This window comes from Herpailurus yagouaroundi, unplaced genomic scaffold (genome assembly GCF_014898765.1).
Source record: "Herpailurus yagouaroundi ecotype Mexico unplaced genomic scaffold, PumYag 67641, whole genome shotgun sequence".
In the NCBI taxonomy this organism is placed as follows: domain Eukaryota; kingdom Metazoa; phylum Chordata; class Mammalia; order Carnivora; family Felidae; genus Herpailurus; species Herpailurus yagouaroundi.
Window position 1 is genome coordinate 7437046 of NW_024420442.1, and position 19346 is coordinate 7456391.

The following is a 19346-nucleotide window of genomic DNA, read 5'->3' on the forward strand; positions in this document are numbered from 1 at the left end:
GCTTTCACTGATTTGTAAGTCTTACTCATATTTGTACATTAAAGGCAAAAATGTGGGGTGCCTGGGTGGCTCAATAGGTTGAGGACCCAACTCTTGATTTCAGCTCAGGTCATGATCTCAAAGTTGTAGGTTTGAGCCCCTCATCGGGCTCTGTGCTGATGGTGTAGTCTGCTTGGGATTCTCTCTCTCCTTCTCCTTCTGCCCCCTCGCCCCTCCCAAAATAAATAAATAAATTCTAAAAAATTAAAAAAATAAAGGCAAACATGCTTTATAATGCCATAAAATAATATAAGAAATGCCACTCACTAAAATTAACAACTCAGGCAATGACAGATGTTGGTGAGGATGAAGAGAATGAGGAACCCTTTTGCACTGCTGGTGGGAATGCAAATTGGTGCAGCCACTCTGGTAAACAGTATGGCAATTCCTCAAAAAATTAAAAATAGAACTACCCTACAACCCAGCAACTGTACTGCTAGGCATTTATTCAAAAGATACAAGAGTGCTGTTTCAAAGGGGCACATGCACCCCAATGTTTTATAGCAGCACTACCGACAACAGCCAAAGTATGGAAAGAGCTCAAATGTCCATCAAGCGATGAATAGATAAAGAAGATGTGATATATATATATATATATATATATATATATATATACATACACACACACACACACAATGAGATATTACTCAGTGATCAAATAGAATCAAATCTTGCCATCTGCAACAACATGGATGGAACTAGAGTGTATTCTGTTAAGCGGAATAAGTCAGTCAGAGAAAGACAAGTATTATATGATTTCACTCATATGTGGAATTTAAGATACAAAACAGATGAACATAAGGGAAGGGAAGCAAAAATAATATAAACACAGAGAGGGAGACAAACCATAAGAGACTCTTAAATACAGAGAACAGACTGAAGGTTGCTGGAGGGGATGTGCGTGGGGCAATGGGCTAAATGGGTGATGGGCATTAAGAAGGGCACTTGTTGGGATGAGCACTGGGTGTTATATGTAAGTGATGAATCAGTAAATTCTACTCCTGAAATTATTACACTATATGTTAACTAATTTGGATTTAAATTAAAAAAAAAAAAAAAAAAAGAAATGTCACCAAAATCAGTCCTTTAACCTATCCAGTATAACATTTCTCTGAGGGACAAATTGACAAAAGGCATGGCTGTCCTGTGAAATATCAATCTCAAAATCAAAGAAGTAGCCTCAGGCAGAAACTGCTCCTCACCAACATCCATGTTCTCATTTCCTGGGCACACAGACTACATTTCCCAGTCACCATTTCCATTAGGTATGGTCATGTGACTGAGTTCTGACTAAATCGAAGTGTGAGCAAAAGTGCTGTCTGATACTTCCCGTCTGCTCCCCTAAAACCTTCTCACCCAAGGAACCTTCTCCCCAATCTCTCTACTCATCCATTGGCTAAAAGGGCGGGCTCAAATATGGAAGGAGCATAATACATTCGTTCTATGGAATATTGTGAGGTCAGATTAAGACTTTTAAACCACATAAGCATATTATGCTGATCACTGACTCTCAGCACAGAGCCTGGACAGAGCATCCTTACCCACGACTGACCCCACTCCGCATTGCTTGCAGTCATGGTTAATTGGAGCAGAATTGGATAGCCAACCTCGGAGACAATCATATTCTCTTCCCCTCTCTCTCCCTCTCTCAGAAACCTAGACACTGAAACCTAGTCATCTAGGGAAGCCAAGATGCAAGGTCATGTTGAGCCAGAGCTGGAGTTACATAATAGTGGAACAGACAAACAAGTCCCATCTAAAATGAAGCCCGACAAGAGAGAATACGTGCAGAAAGAAACATTGATGAGACATCACACGGCTCTAGAAAGCAAAAGAATAATGGAGACAGTTCCATCTTTCATTAGGCAAAGCTGTACTCAATGCCTTCTTCCTTCCCTGTGAAATTATCCTCTACCATTTTTTAAAAACATCCGTTTTACTTGATTTACTTTTAAGGCATTTCTGTTCCCGTTAACCAAATAATTTCTAAGGCAATAAACAATTTTCCATGTTGGGGGAAAAAAAAACAGAATTCATATACAGCACAACCACTATTTGCTGTCCCCTTCCACACAAAAACAAAGACAACTAACTCCCACTCTGTGTCCCTATTCCACAGAGATCTGATCTAGAAGAAAACATGGAAATCTTAATAGTAACAATCTTTGGGTAGTGGAATTTGTAGTTATTTTTCTTTGTGATTTCCTGTGTTTTTCCTATTTTTGAAATGAAGGTGTACTACTTCATAAGGTCCTTCACGATATAGGTCTCTCCACCTCACTACTGCTATTGTCTCCAATGCCCTCTTAGCTCTGGCCACCCTGTCATGTGTGGTTTCCCTAATGTGCCATTTGCTTTCAGGCTCCTGTGTCCTTGTAAGCTTTTCAGCAAAGAACAATGTCGGAAGAGTTAATAAATGTCCAAGAGTAGCGTAGATCTAAAGCAAACGTAGGAGAGAGAGAATAGAGTGAACATAGGGAGAATGAAGAGTGTAGAAGAAAAAGGAATAGAATCAGAAAGGAAATTTTATTGATAGATAGATAGATAGACAGTAGATAGATATGGCTATATATGCAAGGGTAAAGGATCATTTGCTAGTTGCTTAGAAGGTCACTCTGGGTTTCCTTGTCTACATCTGATCCAAACAGTCAGAAGTGATATACTGCTTTTTTCCATCTTTTTGAATTCCTAGGAAACAAACCAATTAAGTATATATACAAACTAGTATACATTCAATGTGTCAAAATATATTCCTCTTGCTTAAGACTCTTACAGAGAAATGCAGGATATGACAAGTTAATTGCGAATAAAATTATGAGGAGTGGCCACCATATGAAAAGGAAACTAACTGGCAGGGGTGGGGAGACCTTAGAGCTAAATGAATTGTTTAGTGGTTGTTTTAGTCTATTTGGGCTGCTATAACACAATACCATAAGGTGGTTGGCTTATAAACAACAGAAACAGGTTTCTCACAGTCCTGGAAGCTGGAAGTCCAAGATCAGGATGCCAGCATGGAAGGGTTCTGCTGAAGGGTTTCTTCCGTGTTACAGACTGCTACCCAGTCTGCCATGGGCAACTAATGTGTCTTGCTGTATCTTCATGTGGTGGAAGGGGCTAGGGAGCAATCAGAGGTCTCTTTCATAAGGGCACTAATCCCATTCATGAGAGCTCCACCCTCAGGACCTAATCACCTCCCAAAGGCCCCACCTAATACCATCATCTTGGGCATTAGGTTTTCAATATATGCATTTGGGGGAGATGCAAACATTCAATTCATAGCAGTGGTTTCCAACACAAATTATGCTTTAAACTGGAGAATTATCTAAACCTACCAACAAAGTCTTCAGAAGAAGGGAATGCGAAGAGGGAAGATGGGAAGGGAAAAAACAAACTGCTAGAATCTGAAGAGGGGTTGAGAAAAAGTGAACGGGCAAGGAAACAAAAGATTTTGCAGCATCATTATTCTCAAAGAGCCTTTCTCAGTTGGGGATGAATTGGCCCACAGGGGACATTTGGCATTGTCTGGAGATGTGTTTGGTAATCATAACCAGGGGGAGGCCACTACTGGCATCTAGTGGGTAGGAGGCTAGCGATGCTGCTAAACACCCTATTATGCATGGGACAGACCCCAGAACAACGGATTATCCAGCCTGAAATGCCAATAGTGGTGAGGTTGAGAATCGTTGGCCTAAAACTATTCCTCTGATTGGAGCATGCATTTTTGAAGTATTCAGCCTCCCTCTGGGGGTGGGGGGGGGGAGGGGAATCTGTCACTCTTTAAAGGCTTCCAGGAAAAGAATTTCTTGCCAGGCACTCATGATCTTATCTTCCTCCCAAGCTCACAGCTGTTCTTCCCTTGGGGCTATTTGCACTTGGGATTGGTCTATTATCCAAACAAATACCCTAACCCTAGGGCCACAGAACACAAACAACTCCTCTATAATTACCTCAAACATTTACCCTTGCTAACTAAGCACGGAAACCTTTGTAGGTATGGAGACTAGAAAACATCTTCTACTTTCAATTTTTTAAATTGCTGTTCAAAGTGTACCTACCTCTCACAAAGTGTCACAGGATATAAATCCAAAATCTGAAATACTGATTAAAACATGCAAAACATACAATCATGATAGCAATTAAAACAACATTAACTCCCTTCAGGTTAGGCTACCTAAGAAACAGTCAAATTCCACTTTGTGCCATGCTCTAAAGCTCAAAAACTATAATCCCACTTGAACACAGGAGAATTTGTAGAAACCAGGCCTTCCTTGCTGGGAAATGTTCTCTCCCTGGTTCCCTGCAGTGTGCATTCAAGAGAGCAAAGAAGAAACCCATTGGCTTGCTTTAATTATTTAGGGGCAGCACAAGGAGATAAACAAGGTCAGGTCAACTTCAAGAATACAATGATTTCATGCACTTCTCTGACTTCTAAATATACATCTTTATTTGGCAAATATAATATTAAACCTAAACTTGCCTTTTCTCTGCATCATCGTCAATGCTTAGAAAAAGTTATCATCATGGATTTACAGGATGCAGTATAGAAATGGGTGGTTGGAACTTTAAACCCAATCCAGGTTGTATTTTTATCTTTGAATAAGAAACAAAATAAAGTTATATTTATTTCTTAATGAGACAGAGAATGAAAAATTGAAAGAAAATACTGAACCATCTGCAGCTTTGCAATATGACTCAAGGCAAGGTAGGCTTCTTTAAATTTTTTTTTTTAACGTTTATTTATTTCTGAGAGAGAGAGAGACAGAGCATGAACGGGGGAGGGTCAGAGAGAGGGAGACACAGAATCGGAAACAGGCTCCAGGCTCTGAGCTGTCAGCACAGAGCCCGATGTGGGGCTCGAACTCACGGACCACGAGATCGTGACCCGAGCCGAAGTCGGACGCTTAACCGACTGAGCCACCCAGGCGCCCCAAGGTAGGCTTCTTTATAAGGTGCTGCCTCTTGAATCTTGTCTCTACGGAGGGTTTTGTTCGAGGGTTTTGTTCTTAAATTCGTTCACTCCACAAACTTTGATTGAGCACCTGTATCGGGTAGAACATGTTCACAAACTAGTCTTGCACTGGCCTAAGATCAGTTTCTTAACTATGCTTGTGTGCCTTTATCAACACCCCCGGACAGACAGGGATGTGTAGATGGTCTTCCTCATTTCCCCTTGGCTACTGGAGATTTTGAAGGAATCATGGCTTAATTTATCATGGCTTCATTTATCTGACTTGTTAGGGGACCTTACCTAGAATCAGTAATCCTGCAATTAATTAGAATCCAACTAACTGGAAAGCTAAACTGAGCAGGATTCTTTCAGTGGAGGAGCAAATGACAAGAAGGCAAGCCACGGAATGATAGAGAAAGTAAAGGCAGAAAGGACATCAAATAAATCATTTAGCTTTATTCCTTTATCGGACTGTTGAGGAAAGTGAGGTTGGAAAGGAAGAAAGAGACCCTATCAAGGTCACACAGCTATTTAGTGGCAGAATTGGACTCAGACGCAAGATTTCCAATTCTAATTCCAGTGCTTTACAACTACTCACAAGAGGCCACCCCAAATTTTCAAAGAATATCCTGGGACCACTATACATTTTGTTCATTTTATAATATTTTCTATACCTGACGGGTTGTACAATAAAAAATCCTGTTCAGAATGGCAACCCTGTCTTACCGTAAGATTTTCAATTATAATAGATTAAATTATGATCATTTGGATTAAAACGGAAAGTAGATTCATATTTAAGAGTGATTTTCAACAAGAATGGCAATTTTTTAAAAGTTCTATTTAACCTTAAGCTATCCACCAAATCCAATTAACCAGAACCCCCAGTTTTCTGGGCATTTAGGCTCATCAAGATTTTAATATAAATAGAATAAAACCTAGATTACATCTCCAGGCAGAGGAATTTAACTGAACTATAAATATTCACTGAAAGACAAAAAGGAATAACTTGGGGTTCTTTATATTCCAGAGAAATATTGTTATAGTGCAAAGAATACCAGATTGGTTGCATGGAGACTTGAATTCTAGCTCCAACTCTTGCTCTACACTGCCACATTGACACATTAGTAAAATTCCCCACAACCTAGTGTCCTTATCTTTAAATTGGGCATAATTTCTGTTAATGTCTACCTTGCCAGGGTTGTGTAGAGTTTAAAAAGAAATAACCAGTAAGGTCTTTGAACAAGAAGTTATACATACACACTTATATATGCACATACACCCACATGGGCACACAGACATACGTGCACATGTATACAAGACATATCTAAAACCTGAGTCTTTTGAAGATGACAAAAAATATTTAGCTGCCAGTGTAGACACACTAAAAGGCAAACAGCCATGTTACCATAAAATTATCTAAGTTAAAGATACTATTCAGTACAGTAAATGAAAAATTTGAACGAATAAGACTGCTATAGATTAAAAAAACAATTATTTTAGTCAAAAAGTAGGGGAAATAGCAGATTGTGAATGTTCTCTTCCAGAAGAAAGTCAATTTACTTAGGAGGCTAATATTATGCCACAAAAGGAAAGAATCAATGATATCTGTGTTTTTAGGTTATACTTGATATTTTGATAGTTGAATAGGAAATAATCGTAAGTTATCTTTTATAATATCAATGAAAACCCTGTGTGTACATATGTCACTATTAAGTATCTTTATCAGTAAAAGGGGACTGCCTAGTGTTTTGTGTATGCCAGATGGAGACAGGAAGTCTAAATTACAATCTTGGCTGGGCCAATGATAGCTGCTTGCCCGTGGAAATACGACTTAGATTTGAGCCAACTTTAAATAAGGGTGTGAGGGTATAATGCCACCCTCTAGCATAAGAATAGAAAAGGCAAACTTCTTGCACCTAAGGAATTCATGATTCCCCAAAGGTGGTGACATCATCAGCCCTTGTTGAATCCTGGCAACCTGGGAAGCCTGTACCACTGTGTGGGATCATGCTGTTTTCTTCAGCGTTATGTGACCATTCCTGCAAGTTGCCATATTCTTTACCATCAAGGAAACTTGATCTTTAACTTGGTTGGTTGGTTTCTTTCTGTCAACCATGTCACCAGCCTGGGAACTACTGTGTACCCCTATACCGAATATAGTTTCCCTACCCTCCATCCCACCCACCATTGTTTTTTCCTCCTTCCAATTTATATGGAAGTTTTGCCGTAATGCAGCTTCCTCTCGATCTGCTCTTCCATTTCAGATAGTAGTCTGCCTTCTGTTTCCATTTTCTTACCACTAACCAATTCCTCAAACCCACTGCAGTCTAGCTTCACTCTTACCACTCTGTTGAGATCGACTGCTTCAAAATCAAAAAGTCTGTAGTTGACAAAATGAAAGGTCTCTCCTCATCCACACTCTAGTGGACTCCTCTGAAGCATTTGAAAACCACGATCACAATCTCCTTGAAATTTTTTGTTGTTTCTTCTCTTCTATTAGTATTAATCCTCAATCACCTATGCTGGTTTGTTTTCCTTCATGGACCTAAGATGTTAAGTGTTCTCATGGTTTGGTTTATGGTCTTCTTGCACTAAACTCTGTCTGGGTTTTTCAGTATTTCCTCCTTCATTCATGTAAATTCAATTATTATGTCTACCTATGAAATTCTCCATAATTCATGTGTATCATGTGCTCTGGAATCAGACAGACCTGCAGTGGAACTAGCTCCATTAATTACTAACTAGTGGCCTTGTAGCAGATTGTTCAACTTCTCTAAGCCTCAGTTTAAAAAAATAAAACTTGGCATAAATGTGATAATGACTCGATGCAATGTTTGGCACATAGTAAGCATTTGGTAAGTGGTAGGAGGAAAACTTTTTCTCTCTTTCTTCTTCTCTTGGGACCCAGATTCTTATTTTCAACTATTTATTGAATATTGAGCTTTTCCAATATGGATGCCCCACATAAATGTTTCAATATTTCCCAAACAAAACTCACTGCCTGCTTCTACCAACTACTATTTCTGATTTCAGAAATCTGCTCCATCTGTAATTCCCCACTCAGTTACTCTGTCTGTCCATATACCTTACAAAAATTTTGTTAAACATCATGAGCTAAGCACTGAGGAATCAAAGTAGAAAAAGAAGACATAGTCCTTCACTCAAGTTGCAGCAGGGAATAAAGACAAGTAAATAAAATATTTGGAGTGCAAATACACAATGGAATAAGGTCTTCATAGACATACACACAGGATGCTATGAGCCCGCAGGAAAAAAAAAAAAAAAAAAAAAAAGCTCCGAAGAGGTATCTTTGGCTTCTCTCCCCCTTCTCACATATTACATCTACTAGACCACAAGTCCTGCGATACTATTAGCCTCAATATAATTACATTTTAGGATAAAGGCAATCTCCCCCACTAGAATGTAAGCTCCATAAGGCAGGGATTTTGTCTGCTTCGTTCTCTGCTGTAGCCCCAGCAACTCGAACACTGGCTGATCCATGGTGGGCACTCAACAAATATTTGTCAAAATTGGTTTAAACTTATTTACACTACAATTAATTTATCATAGTATTTACATTCAACTGTTTTTCATGTAAACTATTCACATTATACACATGCTTATATCCTCAGATATCACACCAAAAAATATTAACAGAATGGAGAAGCAGATGTTACTGTTTATTTGCTTATCTGTTCGCCAAAGGGGGCAATTTTTTTTGAGCTTTCCTGTTCTTTAAATGGAATAGTCGGTACCACACTTCCACAATTCTTGCAGAGGCATTTCAAAGACCTCAAGACTTAACCTGATCTTATCTTTTGCTTTTAAAACTACAAACATTTTTGTGTTGTGGAATTAATAAAGAACCAGCTGGATTCTCCCAAAGGGAGATGTTTAGTAGAATGTCTTTGATACACACACGCGCGCGCGCACACACACACACACACACGCAAACACACACATCTCTGTAGAAATTAAGAATAGTTGACAGGAAAATCATTCTTTGTTACTTCAAATACATTTCATACTTTCAGTAAAATATAACAGACAAGTGTCTATTAACTTGACACGGCAATGAAAATATTTATTATGATTAACTGGATAAGTAACTTTGTAGTCAATGAGGTTTTTAAGAACTAGTTTCTTTCTTAATCACAACCAGATATTTCTGTTTTAAATATACAACCCATGATAGGTTAAGTATATATGATGGACGGGAGACAAAAAGGGTGGTACAGAGGTTCCTCTAAAATTTAATTTTGGTTTGCTACACTCACATATTTCATCAATCAACTCATTTTTTTAAATTCCCTAAAACATCTGTTTAGATTCACATTTGCATTGCTAAAAAAATCTCCTCCATATTAAGACCAGATTTCATCGCACCTATGGTGAAATTTCCCTTCCTTAAAAAATGAAACACATTATGTTTGCCTATGGTTTATACTTTGAAATGAAAATGAAAATAGTCCGATCAAAAGCATTTTTAAAAATAACATCACCACCAAAGTGACTAGAGACTGTATCACGATAATCTCCAAAATATTGTTCTTCACTGCCTAAGCACAATCGACTATTATAGATCTATTTTTACTCTGAATTTGTAAAATATATTTTTAAGACTACAGAATTCTCCTTCATGTAAATTTAACATATTCCACATCCATCATTTGGTGTAGGCTGAAAAGCTTGGTTGATTCCTGTTCATCTGTAGTAAACAGGATTTATAGGTCATAGATTAGTTCTACGAAGTTTTTTCCTGTCTTAAAAAGAATCTTTAAATCTGTGGCTGAAGATAGATTTTGCTAACCCCAGTGCTGTTAAAGGATTAAAGCATGAGATATTGTTGGATCTAAGCACTGAATATGTACATTCTGAGCCCCTTTTTTCCTCTAGTCATTATTGAAAGAAAAAACTATGTCTCTAAATCTATTTTTCCATTGCAAATGTACTAAAGAAAAAAAACCTACTTATGAAAGTTAGGTATATTTTAGCAGTACTATATAACAAAGAAATATAACTACCACTGGAGAACTTACATTTATGGGTTAATATTCACAGAGTATTATTCCATAGATATTTAAATCACTGTCATCACTACTAATGAACGTTGCTTCCTATTTCCCCAAGATAGACACTAGCTCTAGAAGTCTGGTAACAAGCATGGGTCACATAGACTTCATTTCTTGTTCTGTTCTTTGCCAACACCTCCCCCACCAATGGCCGTGGCTCTTCCTTTGTAAAAATAACCCTGTTGACTCCACTTAAATGTCACATTGGCCTAAAGCCAGCAAGGGCAGTTAGCCTCCTACCAAGCTACAGCCATCTGTCAGAATATGCTAAAAAAAAAAAAATCAGTGAAAATAGTTGCTACCCCCTCTTCTGGCCAGCCATGACTACTCCACACAGTTATGATCTGTCTTTGTGAGTTGAAGTGGTTATGTTAATATCAAATCCAAGTTCTCAAGAGTATTAAATATCACAGAAAAATCTTTAAGACTCATTTTGGTGACTAGATCATGGTTAATGTCCATCATCATCACTGAAGGTTTGTCAAAGTTAAGGTCTAGAGCCAACATTTGGCCAAAAATTCCCCACGGGTAAGAGTATCAAGGGGCGCCTGGGTGGCTTAGTCGGTTAAGCGTTCGACTTCGGCTCAGGTCATGATCTCACGGCTTGTGAGTTCAAGCCCCGCATCGGGCTCTGTGCTGACAGCTCAGAGCCTGGAGCCTCTTCAGATTCTGTGTCTTGCTCTCTCTCTCTGCCCCTCCCCCGCTCACACTCTGTCTCTCTCTGTCTCTCAAAACTAAATAAACATTAAAAAAATTTTTTTTAAAGTATCAAGTAAACTTTGAGTTAGGAGTTTGAATTCAGGGACAGCAAAGAAAGCAAATAAGGCAAACTAAAAATGGCTGCAATTCAATTTCAAAGTAAATCGGATGAAGAGGTCAAGAAAGCTAAGAGAACTGTCCCAGTTCTCTGCAGGGAATGGGGGATGTCTGAGTTTCTGATTGAAATGAGTACTACTCCAGTTAGCTGTGTGTTCAAGGCAGAGCAATCTACTCACATACAAAGTGTATGGACAGAATAGAGAGACCAATATAGAAAGAAAAGTGGTAAGTCCAGTTTCTGAGAAGCTAGTAGCAAAAGCCAGGGCCAACGGAATGGAGAAAGGAGGAATGTGATGCAGAGGAAGAACAGAAATAGAGGAGGAAACTAAAATGAGTGTGCAAATCACATGTGAGATCTAAAATAACCCTTGTAACAACATTATGACAATGAGTGTTATTAACCCAGTTTCAAGGTCAGGGAACTAAGGTTCAAAAAGGCTAAATAATTTTCCCAAGTACAGACAGCTAATAAGGAACAAATTCAAACCCAAACTCACATCTGTTGGTTTCTACAATTGAAAGTCTTAACCACTCTTCCAATTATGAAGAAGGCACAACATTGTACCACTAAAGGTATAAAATAGCTTTGGAAGGGAAAAAAAGACTTTCTGGAAAAGAATCAGAATAAAAGGATCTTCAAACTGAAGTATATCCAAGGACGAGTCTCTGGGTAAGGAAAGAGAATATGGCAATTTAACAGCAGGAATTTCAGAATGAAATTTTGATTTCTGGATCATAGCTTAAAAATTATGGACTTTTGGTTCGAGAATGATTATTTCTTCTTAGTATTAAAAGGAATATATTTGCTCATAAACAGACAACCTAGTAAGGAGGGTTTAAATGGCAATGGAGGGGTGCCTGGGTGGCTCAGTCAGTTAAGCGTCTGACTCTTGATCTCGGCTCAGGTCATGATCTCATGGTTCATGAGATTGAGCCCCACATCAGGCTCTGCACTGACGGTGCAGAGCCTGCTTAGGATTCTCTCTCCCCCTCTTTCTCTGCCCCTTCCCCACTCTCCCCTCCCTTTCTCTCTCAAAATAAATAAATAAACATTTAGAAAAAACTAAACTGTTAAAGCAGTTTGGGGAAATAATATCCTTTAATAAGTAAATAAATAGGCAACAAATGGCAAACGGAGGAAGAGGGAGAGGAAGAATAGAAAGAATAACACTTAATATTACTGAATTGGTAACTGGTGACGATGCATGACTATGAGTAGACTTTTCCTTCATTTTGCACCTAATGCTGTCCCATGGTTTTATTATTAATTACATGTATTAGTAGTAATAAATTACTTTCAGGTCATTTTCTCAGGAAAATCTCTACTTTCCCATTTCCCTCCCTCCACACTTCCTCTGGGTTAGATCTACCACCCCCAAGTGTTCTGACCTTGGATTTACTTCAATTTAATAAAGCACTTATGATACTGTTATTTATTTCACTTTGCCTTCTTTTTTTTTTCAATTTTTTTAAAGTTTGTTTATTTTTGAGAGAGAGAGACAGAGTGCATGGGGGGTGGGGGCAGAGAGAGAGGAAGACACAGAATCCGAAGCAGGCTCCAGGCTCCGAACTGTCAGCACAGAGCCCGACGTGGGGCTCGAACTCACAGACTGCGAGAGCTGAAGTTGGACACTGAACCGACTGAGCCACCCAGGCGCTCCTCACTTTGCCTTCTTTACTACAGAAAGTGGTTGAACATAAAGACCCTGGCCCTGTATACAGCCAAGGTTCAAAGTCTGACCTGGATCTGCTCCTTCCTACCTGTGGGATTTTTCAAAGTTTTTTAACCTGTCCTTACCTCAGTTTCCTTACCACTCAGTTGAAGATGGGGACACTAATAGTATCTACCGCATGGAGTTATTTTAAGGATTAAAGCAACTGATTTATGAAGACCCAGAATGGTGTCCAGCAGGTAGCGATGCTATATATTTAGCTATCATTATTATTACAAGTACTATAAGCTTCTGGAGTATGTGGGCTCTTATTCCTCATAGTAGCTGTAGTGCATGACGAATAATCAGTAAATGTTTGCTGAATGCCTTGCTGTGCAGGGAATGCTTAATAATCCACAGACTGAGAGGTATGCGTGAATATTAGATGTTTTTAGAGCAAAGCTAATGTGGCTCTCTGAACTCTGATGATTCTGAATTCTCCTCTTTGCCAGCATGTCAGTAGCAGATTCGTACATCAAAAATAATGTTTATTGTATACTTTATGTTAAAAATAATGTTTATTGTATACTTTCTATGTGCCCAGCTCTGAGGAGACAGTCTACGTGGATTATCTTATTTGGTTCTCAGAACAAGCACACAAGGGAGGATCTGTCATTTCCTACACCGGACAGATGGGGAATTGAGGCCCATGGAGGGTAAGTGACGTGTCCCAGTTCATGACCATATTAAGTCACTTGGTCCAGTGCTGTTTGAGCGCACACACTGACACACATCACCCAGACTGTCCATCTTCATCTTTGGCAATGTGCCCATCTTTCCAGGTTGTGAAAGATGCATCTCTGACTCCGCTGCAAAAAAGATAATCCAAGAAAAGGCTTAGAGGAGGAGCTGGAAAGGCTGATCTCTGAGTAAGGGAGGGCTCAGGGCAGGACATAATCCTGAACGTAGTGGGTAGTGGGGGAATTATTTCTGTGAATGACAGAAGGCAGGGAAGAATCTAAAAGCCGTTCTGTAGATTTATCACAGGGCAGTCTTACAAAGCCTCATAGACATGTGCAGTCAAAACCTAGGGGAAGGAATGGTTCTAATGATTGGAATTTGGTGGTTGCTATAGATTGAATGTATCCTCCCAAAATTCCTATGTTGAAACCTAGCTTCCAGAGTGTTGGTATTCTGAGGTGGAGCCTTTAGGAGGTGATGAGGTCGTGAGGGTGGAGCTCTCATGAATGGGACCTTATGAATGGAAAACCCTAGAGAGCTCCCTTGTCTTTTCTGCCATGTGAGGAGACAGTGAGAAGATAGCAGTCTATGAAATAGGAAGTGGGCTTTCACCAGACACCAGATTTGCCAGTGCCTTAGACTTACAGTTCCCAGCCGCCAGAACTGTGAGAAATAAATCCCTGCTGTTTAAGGAACCCAGTCTATGGCATCTTTGTTACAGCAGTCTAACTGGACTAACACTGTGGTGAAAGAGTATATCCTATTTGAAAGCATGCTAAGAGAAAAGTGAAGGGTTGTCGTGTTTACCTGGGGAAAGCATGAACATAAGGGTAGAAACATCTTTAATTAGATGAAGACAGAAATAGAAAGGGACAAAAGTAGAGCTGTTTCTTGTGTATAATAACTGTCGGTATTATTATTCTAACATTTATCAAGTGTTTACTGTATGCCTGGCTGCTTGAAAATACATTGCAGATATTAACTCCTTTAATCCTTACAACGACTTTATGAGTAGGTGCTACTGTCATCCTTACTTTCCAGATGAGAAAACTGAGGCGTGGCAATGTTACATAATATGTCCAAGTTCATACAGGTAACAGATGGTGGATCAGGGAGTCTACAATAAGCCACTTGCCCAGTTGGAGGAAATGGATGCTCATTTCCAATACATACCACAAAAGTGCCCTAAGAGTAAGGTGAAATAAACATGAGTGATTTCAACTCCAAAGACATCTGCTAGATGCATCATTTAATCAAGGCAGGTAGGTGACAGGTCCCCCACCTCCCTTGTTGAAAACTCTACCTCCTAGAAGGTAAAGAAATTAAGGATATTTGCTTCTCTCACTGAGTAGAAAAGAGAAACTGGTGAGTTAAGGTGATAGGAACCTTTCAAGTAAGCAACCATTTTAGCTTAAGAGTCTCTAAGATACACTATGAAGCAAAACCCTAGACTTCAGGGAAGCAGTTCTTTAAAGTGAAGTCAGTATGATTCCATACCCTGAGATATTTCAAAATAGGAAATGGATTAAGAGTTGGAAAGGTCTGGGCCGCCTGGGCGGCTCAGTCAGTTAAGGGTCCCGACTCCAGCTCAGGTCATGATCTCACAGGGTCTGTGAGTTCGAGCCCCATGTCGGACTCTGTGCTGACAGCTCAGAGCCTGGATCCTACTTCAGATTCTGGGTCTGCTTCTCTCTCTCTGTCCCTTCTCTGCTCTCTCTCTCTCTGTCTCTCTCAATAAAGATTAAAAAATTAAAAAAAAAAAAGAGTTGGAAAAGTTTCTTGCCTACTGAAACCAGTTTGCCTGTACTGGGTGCTCTCCATTCAGTTTAGATTTCCAAAGAACAGTTAACAAAAGAAAGAGATGAAAATCAAGGATAAATAAATGTAAGATAGTGTGATGAAAATAATGCTAAGAAAGTTCATACACCAAATGAGCCTGAAGTTTGAAAAAAAAACTACTAAAGATGACAGAAAGTTGTTGGGTTGTTCTTAGATATATGTTTAGATTATGGATTGGATAGATGTGTAACTCATGCAATGCTATGGCATGACCGAGATCAGGGAGGCCTTCTCAATGACTAGTCTTCCCTGTGGAAGAGAATGATCATAGACCTAAAAGGGTAAAGTAAACATCAGTAAACCATAAACTGAAGTCTAAGATAGTTAAAGTGTTCCTAAGAAGGCACTCAACTGTTCTGAATGAATTAAAATTCTATCCCGGGAGTGGTGACAAGTCTTATAGATTTTATTGCCTAGTCATAGTTGCTAAAGTTTCAGGACTGTGGTGTGGGTGATAGGTGTCAGAAGACCGGAGACAGCAAACATTGGCTTTGGTTTTTAAAAGGAACAGGAAGCACATGAGATCTTTAGACTAGACCAACGGATATCATGTTGACTGAGTACACAATTCTAGAACATGTTATTACAAGGATGATTTGTAAGCACTTTTTAAAAAGATAGTAACCATGAGAAGGCAGCACAAATTCTCCAAGAACAAGTCATGTTAGACAAATCTCATTTCATTTCTATTTTTGACATGGTTTTTGGATTGGCAGATCAGTAAAAATGTAGGCATACTGTATCTGGATATCAGCAGAGCATCTGACGAGGTCCCTCATCATATGTCTGTGAACAAGGTGGGAGAAATGTGGGTTGTGTGCTAGCAAAACAATGCTGCCTGATGGACAAGCGTCAACCTACAGGAAGGATTCCACTGGCATGCCACAGAGCGCTGACCTTGATCTTGTCCCAGTAATGACTTACCTAGAAATGAGGAAAGCATACCTAACAAAACTGCAGATGACACAATTATGGGAGCAATATAATGCAAATACCTCGTATGGCAGAATTAGAATTCAATTACATCCCCACAAGCTAACAAGGTGAAATCAAATGAAGCCCAATCAAGGCTCTAAACGTATTTCCACCTGCCCCCCATCCCAAACACACAATTAAAAAAGCTCCAACTATGTAATTTTAGAATAAAAGTGGCTTAGCCTCAGAACTTGTTAAGAAGTTTTAGGAGTTTGGTTACTAAGCATTCTCAACAAAGTATCGGTAGTGTTACGTAGCCACAAAAAAAGCTGACATTGGCACAGACAGCATTAACAGAAGTATTTAGTTTAGAACAAAGGAGACAACTGATTGTTGGTAATAGCACAAATTTCTGAACGAGTCAATCAAGGTGATTGCTGAGAGTCCCATCTAAGGTACATCAGCTCTGCTACCCACCCTTGCTCAAGGGGCAGCCATAGGTGGCCATGCTGTATGTTTAATTACATAGAAAAAGGTGGCCCTTTTTCTCCCTTGGCCTCACCTGACTGAGAGAATACTGTTGTCTCCCCTTATCCAAGGGGGATACATTCCAAAACCCTCAGTGGATGCCTGAAACCACAAATAGTACTAAACCCTATATATACTAGGTTTTTTCCTATACACACCTATGATAAAGTTTCATTTATATATTAGGCACATTAAGAGATTAACAACAACAATAATAAAATAGAACAATTATAACAATACATTATAAGAACTTATGTGAATGTGGTCTTTCTCTCAAAATGTCTTACTGTACCGTACTCATGCTTCTTGTGGTGATGGGACACGATAAAATGACTACATGATAAGATGAAGTGAGGCCAATGACGCAGTGTGTGAAGCTACTGCTGACCTTCTGACGATAAGTCAGAAGGAAGAACATCTGCTTCCAGACCACGGTGGAGCGTGGGTAACTGAAACTGCAGAAAGGGGCAACTACTTTATCTTGAAAAGATGTTCTCAATTATTTGAGGTGACCTGAATGAACTCTGCACCTTGCCACCAAGGAGTCTAATAACCCCCCCCCCCCACACACACACACACCTGCATTCAGCCCTGGCCATGACACTTCAAGAAGAGTTTGGTCAGCAGTGTGGAACTGTGCTCTACCGAGACCAGGCTGGAGGATTTGAAACCAGCCAATGTGAGGAAATGTTGAGGGAACTGGGGAAACATTTATGTCAGAGAAGTACAGAATCAGGAACGGTGAAGGGCCATCAGGTGTGTGAGGGATTTTATTTAGTCTGTGAGATCGCAGAACCAGATCTGGGAGAAATGTTAAGAGGTGGGAGATTTCGGTGCAGTAGGAATCCTCCCGGAGTTGCTGGAGGTGGAATGGAATGCCTCAGGAATGAATCAATTACCTATTTTGGAGCCATTTAAGCTGAGGCAGGTGACCACTTAGTAAGGACAGCAGTACTACCTTTGAATTGTTTAATGCTCTGCAGTGTACGAAGCACTTTCTGCCACACCAGCTTGATCTTCCACACACATTGAGACAGGCATTTTTACATTCATTTTCACAGCTGAGGAAGCTGAGGCTCAGAGAGGTTATGTTACACAGCTCATGAGTAAGTGCCAGTGTGCCCACAAGAGATACCCTTTACTGACTGCACGTGAAACAAACACTTGAAAGGATATATTTGGAAAACCCTAGCTCATCAGGCTGATGGGGTTTCTAGGTTTGTAGAAAATTTGTCTTTGTGATACTGAATATATTACCAAATGTACTAAAAAGGTACTTTCTGCACAATCTCACATGAAAACTTATGTTCTTCTCTGCGTCTTAAGAAGCTGAGACCAATTAATACATTCCTTGCATAGATACAGAAGGTCCGTGGGTGCAGTTTGTGCAAACATGCCTAGATGTACATTTCAAATAAGAATAGTTTTCTCTCTCCATTTGCCTGAGCCCATTCCCCACCCTCCTTCCAGATTTCCTGTTATTTGGCTTCTTAGAGGGAAGTATGTTTTGCTTGTCATGATTGCTAGATAACCAGATTGCCCCCCCCCCCACGGGTTCCTTGGGTCTCTATCACTAAGTCCTACAAAGGAATTAAAAGAATGAGTACATTTTTAAAGAAGATGAGTAAATCACCAACATTAGCAAAATCTCCTTGAAGATACCCATTGTTCTCTGCTTCTCTCACTTCATTCACCACCCTCTCTCAATTAAAAAAAAAAAAAAAGAAACGATACACAAACACTGTCACTAGTACAGTTCTAATTGGGTTATCTTCACCATCGGAGCTGACTGCTGTATTTTCTCTTGGGAGATAACAGAAATATCACTTTATGAATCTATTTAATCTAGTAGTGATGGATGATACAGAATTTCCTGGATTTGAGCCATAATGCTCTCAGTTTGTTGGTGATGACATACTCACTGATGCCATGGCTGGCATATAACTTAATATGCTAAGAAAAAAATAAGCAGTCTTATAATGTCGGTTTATTAGTCCTCCCCTTTCCATTCCAATTCCCAAATATTGGGACAGAAATTGATCAGAGTTGACACCACACATTGCTTATCAAGTGATATATTATACCCCTTGTTTACATACAAATGTGCTTAGAAAAAGCTTCAGTAGTAGATCTAAATAAGGCGTATAGAAGGCAAGGGGCAGTCTTTGAATTTAAAAGATTAACAAAATAATATGTTTTATTAGGTAATGTTTTTCTATGTTAATGTTTAATACGTAACATTTTTCTAGGTAATGTTTACTAGAAAGTTGGAATTTTTTTAGTTTAAGATGAATAATTTCTCATTTAATTGCATCTAGTGCTAGCGTCTATTCTACAACGGGGGAGGATTAGAACTTTAACCCCATGACAGAGATTTGAGGAATGACTCTGAAAATCCAAATACATGAAGTGCTGGAAAAACAGAGGCAAACTTTTTGGTCAAAAGACCAAACTTCACCCTAAAGGCAGGATCGAGTTTTTAAAAGGACACACGGACCTCCAGTTTATGAAGGTCCTTTTTTAAAAGGTTCTTTTTAAAAAGGTTGTTTTAAAATTCATTTTTTAAAAACTCTGAAGTCAACTTACTTTTCAAAAGAATCTTACAATAAAACCCGAAGTATCGCCGTTCCTCCAACTGTGTCTGGATTTTCCTGTAATGTTGCAATTTCTTGCAACAGGGTACAACTGCCTTTTACTTTGAGGATGCGATGATAGTTTAGATAATTGCTTCGTTTCCTAGGTTTTTGTGGATGGCTGCCCGTGGGGTGTTTATGCATCTGTGTTTCATCTTTC

The 19346-nt window shown here is 39.3% G+C and overlaps 1 protein-coding gene across 4 annotated transcripts in view; it reads right to left on the reverse strand.

Annotated features, from left to right (window-relative positions):
- Positions 1-19346, reverse strand: part of TENM1 (teneurin transmembrane protein 1) — a 796361-nt gene that overhangs the window by 333697 nt on the left and 443318 nt on the right. The window lies entirely within an intron of this gene.